At 38.0% G+C, this 7,258-nt stretch overlaps 1 long non-coding RNA gene across 1 annotated transcript; it reads left to right on the top strand.

The window, feature by feature from the left end:
• Positions 1-234: 234 nt before the first annotated feature.
• Positions 235-6,118, top strand: LOC142534111 (uncharacterized). The gene is made up of 3 exons (XR_012816911.1): positions 235-872; positions 1,985-2,049; positions 6,001-6,118. It is a non-coding gene; the product is annotated as an uncharacterized LOC142534111 (long non-coding RNA).
• The last annotated feature ends 1,140 nt before the right edge of the window (positions 6,119-7,258 follow it).

A 7,258-nucleotide genomic window follows, 5' to 3' on the forward strand; every position in this document is an offset into this window, starting at 1 on the left:
AAGAAAATGTCAAAAACGTGAAATTTTACGTTTATGGACAAAACGGTAATTTTTGGATTTCCAGGGGCAAAATGGTCATTTTGCACCCGGGGTGAGATTTGGTCCTGGCAGCGCCCTGAGCACAAATGTATGATATTTTAAATGTTCATGCATCATGATCACGATTTTAAGATTTTATGAAGATATACGTCGTATGCTTGGATTTAAGAAAAAATGCATTTATTCAAGATTTTTATAAGTGACGAAAATGATAATGTTTTGAATGATGGGAATTAGTTGTGGCTATCGAAGTATATGTAAATGGTTAAGACGTATATGTAAATGCTGATGGTGAGGCCTAGATACAGTGGATGGGTGATCCTGTCACTGATGTTTGACAGCCGCCGGGTACCGCGGTTTTATGTATGATGGATCCATCGTAAATGATGATGTACGATAGTCACCTCTAATGAACTGAATTCACCAATGATGAATGATGAACGATGAATGATGAACGATGAACGATGAATGATGAACGATGAACGATGAATGATGAATGATGAACGATGATTAACGATGAAATGTTTTGACACGCCATGATTTCATATGACACGTTTACGTTATGCTTTTAAAGTTCATGAAAGATATGTTTACGTATATGACGATATGAGATGACATGCTTTGACATAACATGATTTTACACAACACGTTTAGGTTATGCTTTTAAGTTCATGAAAGATATGTTGAGTATGATATTTTTCACTGTTATGTGCTATGTACTTGTTATTAACGGTGCAGGTGTGTTGAGTCTTTAGATTCACTAGGCGTGTGTGATGTAGGTGAGCTTAATGATGAGGAGACTGGAGGTTCCGAACTCTGAGTAGGCAGACCTGGTAAGGTGACACGACCCGAGGACCACATGTTTTCCGCATTACGATTTATGAGATTGAGAGGAGATGAATATTTTATACGTTGATGATTTTAAGAATTTTATATGTTTATGTTTACGTATGATTTTAGAAAAGTTGGGTTATTTTAAACGGCGCTATTTTTACTGACAAATATTTAAGATCATTTTTTTAAAATGTTATATTTTTCTATTACGATTTTTACTCCTTTACGTTTGATGTTGGTCATTTTAAACTGTGATATTTTTATTGTAAAATAAAGACGATTATTTTAAATGATATTTCGAAAATATGAGCTTTAAAAAAAAAATATTTCCGCAATTTTAGAACGAGTAGACATTATATTAGCTTTTCACGGATGATAGCTAATCTCACAGTCGTAGTCTTTCACTAATTCAAGTCATCGTCGTTGTCTCATATTCTATTCCTTTTGGGTGAAGAAGTATTTCAAACTTTTATGGTCGGTGGATATTTTGCACTTCTCCCCATCTAGGTAGTGTCTCCAAATCTTCAATGCAAAAACTACCGCTGCAAGCTCGAGATCATGAGTGGGATAGTTTTTCTCGTGGATTTTAAACTGTCTCGACACATATGCTATAACTCGGTCATTTTGCATCAGAACTGCGCCCAAACCAAGTTTAGAAGCGTCGGTATAAAGAACATACTCTCCTTGCCCCGATGGCATAGCTAACACTGACGCATAAATCAAGGCTTGCTTCAACTTATCAAAACTGTCTCGACACTCGGATCCTCATACAAACTTTACATTCTTCTTTGTCAAGGCGGTCATGGGTATCGCTATAGATGAGAATCCTTGAATAAACTTGCGATAATAGCCAGCTAGTCCCAAGAAATTGCGAATCTCGGTAACGCTCTTCGGTACTAGCCACTCTCTCACTACCTCAACTTTACTTGGATCAACTTCTATAGAGCCCAAATTCAGTACAAGTAAAACTCATGCATTTATTTAAATTGTTAAATTGTTTAATTAAGTTTAAAATGATTTTAGAGATGCATGATTTATTTAAATGTATTATTTTAAATTATTTATGTTTTGTGATGCACGTTAAAATGTTTCCTTGACTTTCATGTTTCAGGCGATTATTCGATGCGGGATCGAGAAAAAGAGACGGACAACGATTTTTGGCAATTTTAAAATATGGTATTTTATTTTTAGTTAGGATTGGTGTATTTTAAATGATTTATTAAGTTTAAAGCATTTTAAATCCTAATTTATTTAATTAGAGATTTTAGGATTTTTAAAATTTTTAAAGTTTAGCAATTGTGTATTTTAATTTGAATTAAGGAGTGTTAGAAAAGTTAGTGGGGATTGACTTTATTTACCATTTTTAATTAGTTAATTAAGTAAAATTTTTACTCCCTAATTACCTCAAAATTCAAGCACACATCCACATTTACACACACACACTTACGTTTAACACACACACACACACACAATTCACTACCCTTCACTTCAGTTTTTTTTTAAAGAAAAATTAAGGTTCTTGAAAGCAAGAGCAGCCGCCCCCTTTCCCTTCAGTTTTCCAACAAGTTTTCGTCAATTTTCTTCAAGAAAAATCGTGTCACGTTCGTCCCGGATCAACCCTCGCATCTTTCCCGTTTCAGTGTCGTCGTTTCTGTAACGTTAAATATCAAAAGGCATGTATATTCTTTCGTTTTTGCATCGATCTTATCATAGTAATAATTTTGATGTTTATTGTATGAAAAACATGTGTATGTTATGCAAAAGTTTGAGCAAAAATAAGTTTGATCGGTTTTGAAATGATTTTTGGATCTAAAACTCGAATTCTGCATTCTTTTCGTGTGCTGCGAATTTTTGGTCGCTTATCTTGAAACTCTTTCAACATATAAAACGTAGAACTTTTTGATACCTTCGTTTTGACAGTAAATCCGAAATATTTGGATACAAGACGAGTGAGTTATGATCGTTTTCGTGAGATTGCTCAAACTGTAATTTTTTGAATAGGTGTTTTTGATGTGTTCTTGAAGTTTTATTGTGTGGGGACCCGGGCTCTAACTCAATTCATTTTTGGGATTAATTGGATCTTTGCTAGAAAATGTGGGTCATAAAAAAATTTATTTTAAACATTATAAACTTATGTATATAAATCATACACCATACACAATGTTGTCATATTATTGAACTCCAAATAACATTCACATGTTCAACTACAAGTATTCTACTAGTGTTTAGGATCTAATACATGTCTAGTATTACATCACTAGTCCTTCTTCTTGGCCGTAATCTCCACGCTATCTCGATCTCTCATTTCTGTCGCGACCCAGATCCTGTCCCACCTGTCGTTATGCACACATACAGACACAACAACAGCCGGAAACTCCGGTGAGAACAAATCCCAGTATAAAACATGGTATATATGCATATACACAACATAATAATGAAGCATACTATCATGAATAAAAGCAATAACCATATGTTCCACAATCTATGAAACAAAATTAATATAAGCATTCAACTGAAATCAACTCATATTTTGACTCGACTCAACTCTAACTCTAGTGATCCCGGTGTGAATAAGACGTCACAGTCTGCCACCTACCCTCCCAATCGGGGTGACGGTACGTCTTATTCCTAGACTTCGGTCCTGTATGTATCGAATGTCTACAATCGGAGTAAATCTGTTCCTATCCGTCGATAACACCGAACATCTAGAAATTTGGCAAATCTGCCAATGACTCTCCTATCTTAAATGCTTGAATATAAATCTATAAACAAGGCATAAACATAACAAGATATAAACAATAATCTAGTATGTGATTTTGGGAAACTCAAATCAAATCTAATTCGAGTTGTATCTTCCCGAATTCACATGAATTATACCTTTCTTTTCGTTGGAATCAATCGAAGTCTCGAAGTCGGGATATAAAATCTTTCAATCCTCATCTGAATAAAATTTATAAATGCACCATATCAATCTTCAACTCCAAGTAGGATATGCAAATAGATCAATATGCAATTTCAATAACTTTCGACAGCATAACGACGTAATCTTTCGGTACCGATCAACTCAAATATCAATACTCAGTAACAATACTCATAATTCTTATCAATATCAATCCACAAGACTGAATTCTGCACCATCTCAACTCAATATATGCTGGAAAATCATACAAATTGCATACGACATCCGATAATCGATCCATTTACGGCGTTATGATCTCTAGCTACTCAAGAACCTAAATCTCTAATAAAATTACAATTCCTCCAACATATAAATCCCAAAACATGCTGGAAATGAATAATACTTACATCCTTTTGAAGCTTATTATGCAAGGAACACAAATCTGAACTCGGAATTAAATTCGGTTGGTTGAATGTTGCACAATCTAATTTCTAAGATGCAAGGAATCATGAACTTGCCAAGATAATCTCTCTCGGTCTGCCTGCTGGAAAGGGTAAGGAATGAGAGACAACACATTAAGTATGCATGAGAAGGGACACATGTTTCATTCTTTGTTCAACACGCAAGACCGCAGGTGCGCTCACTTCTTATCGCGGGTGCGCTGAGCTCACGCGGATCATCCCAAGAATTCAGAAACGGCGACCGCGGGTGCGCTCATTCTCTCACCGCGGGTGCGCTCATTCTCTCACCGCGGGTGCGCTCACCCCACGGCACCACATTCATAAATTCAGAATAATCGACCGCAGGTGCGCTGTTTTTAGACCGCAGGTGCGGTGACCTTACTGTACCAACATCATATCCTACTGCCTCTTCACCGCGGGCGCGCTACATCGGGGACCGCGGGTGCAGTGAAGCTACTGTAGATCTTCCACATTTCATGAGCCACAACCGCGGGTGCGGTAGAAATCTAGGCACGGTGCGGTGCCTCTTCCATGCAACACTTCATAATTTCATTTTATCAACCTACAATCTCGGGCATTACATATTGTTTTAGGCTTCATTGGGTATCGACAGGTGATCGCTACTGCGTTTAAGTATGTTTACGGGTTGTGTTGCGTTGTTTGGTGTGCGTCATCGTTTGGGATGTTTATACGGGTTTGAGTCAATGCCATAGTACCTAAGATGAGTCTCGAGGTGTAGGTTCCGGTCCGTATGATTAAGTTGGGAGGATTAAGCCATAAGTGTAGTGATTTCCGTTAGTTCACGTTTTCAGAGCCTACACGGACCCTTTGCCGGACCCTTACACGGGGTTCGTGCCCTTGTTTCCTTCAAAATGCGAAATTCCAGCATCTACCCGGACCCTTACAAGGGGTTCGTGTACTCTTATAAAAAAAATTAAAAAAATTTATATTTTTTTATGGATTTTTTTGGGGTTTGATGTCATGATTTAGTACGATGATTAAACGAGGTCAAGTCCCAAGAGATTTATAACGTCATAAGGAAATTTGTCATTTTCGGTGTGAGAATGACTAATACGTCTAAGTTATGAAAGATTAGCGTTTGAACTCATGTTAGTATGTGCAGCAGTGACCCCAAGCGAGATCCAACGAATTCATCAACGCCAAGTAAGTATGTTAGACGTGCAAAAGAAAATATTTTAAATTTTTGAGGTATGCTAAATGTCTTGTAACCAATTATGAACGGGTTTGGAAGCCGGAGAACGTGTCCAAGGACATCTCCAACAATGAACCGGTTTGGAAGTCGGTGAACGTTGCCGAGGACCTCTCCACCCCGACAAATCATGACCGGGTTTAGATCTGGATTGGAAAGCAGTAAAGCATGACCAGGGACTAATCCACCCGATAAAGCATGACCGGGGATCTCATGTATGTGGCAGTGGATTTTCCCTGTTAGCCCAGTATTGTGGTTTAGTTTGATCAGGCGCATTTATGTATGGGTCACTTTGTTTGAAACATATCTCTACGTAAAATGATGTTATGTATGCTCAAGTATGTATGATGCAAGTATGTTTAAGAAAAGTTTTATGATGATGGCACGTCTACGCTTATGCTACTACGTTCAAGTTTCAAGTATGTTTGTGCTATTACATTCAAGTTTCAAGTATGTAAGCCTTACTTTAAAGATGCATGTGGTTTTATTATGTAGTACTTGATATCTCCAGTTTATACATGTTGAGTCTTTAGACTCACTAGATTTGATCGATGCAGGTGAGGATGACTTTGAGGAGGCGAGGGGTGGGGAACAATGAGCCGGCTTGGACTGAGCAAGAGGCTAAACCCAAGGAACGCCCATGTTTTTAATAAATTATGAAATGTTTCAAATATTCTGATTTGACGTTATTGTTTACGATATTTAAACCTGTGTTTTTAGCAAACTTCATTTGTTAATATTTTGAATGTTCAGTTTATTGTTATCGCAATTTGAAGGTTTCTATTTAATTAAAATTTTTTTTATTTTTCCGCAAATTTTAAAGTAGTTTAAAAGTACGGTACATTACAATTGGTATCGTAGCGGTGTTCTTGTAAAGGGTTATGCCTACTCCCAGTTGTAAGAAGCTCACGAAGTCACACCTCAAGTCTGTAAGTTTTAATGTTTTAAATTATTTCATGTAGTAAGCATTAAGTCATGATTTCATCATGTACATGTTTTAAGCTCGATTTACGTGCATATTATGATATTAGTATTATGTTCATGCATGTTGGGTTTACGTGTTGGGTAAATATTGGAACAATATGCCTCCCAGACGTAGGGTTGTGCGTGAAGCAGGCGATGAGAATAGGGAAGCCCAGGATGGGGAGAGGGTCACTTTTCCTCGTCCACCCCCAGATATTCAGGCCTAAATGCTTGCAGGAATGACTCAGTTCTTCTCACAGTTTAAGGAAAACCAAGCTACCGTTGATACAGGGACGAGGCCCAGACCTAAGGCAGTTTACGAGATGTTTAGGAGGTTGTATCCGAAGGAGTTCTCTGGGACTATTGACCCGATGATAGCGGAAGGATGGATTAAGTCCATCGAGGTATTCTTTTAATTTATGGAGCTCCAGGATGCAGACAGAGTCAGATGTGCCACCTTCTTGTTGACTGAAGACGCCAGGATTTGGTGAGAAAGCGCGTCAGTGTCAGTGAACTTGCAAAAACTGACGTGGAATGGGTTCAAGGAGGTCTTCTACTCCAAGTACTTCACTGAAGAAGTACGCTCCCGCTTGACCAGGGAGTTCATGTCGCTGCGACAGGGAGACAGTTTCGTCATGAAGTTTGAGAGGGGGTGTCACTTTGTGCCCCTGATTGCAAATGATGCCCGGGAGAAGCTGAGGCATTTTATGGATGGGTTGCGGTCTATCTTACATTGTGATGTTCGAGTTGCTGGTCCTATGACTTATGCAGTTTCCGTGTCGAGAGCTTTGGCCGCATACGACCCTGTTGACTGGTAATTTATTTAATTCAGCACCGCATTATTTTTGCTAG

Source organism: Primulina tabacum, unplaced genomic scaffold (assembly GCF_025594145.1).
Source record: "Primulina tabacum isolate GXHZ01 unplaced genomic scaffold, ASM2559414v2 Contig367, whole genome shotgun sequence".
Lineage (NCBI taxonomy): Eukaryota > Viridiplantae > Streptophyta > Magnoliopsida > Lamiales > Gesneriaceae > Primulina > Primulina tabacum.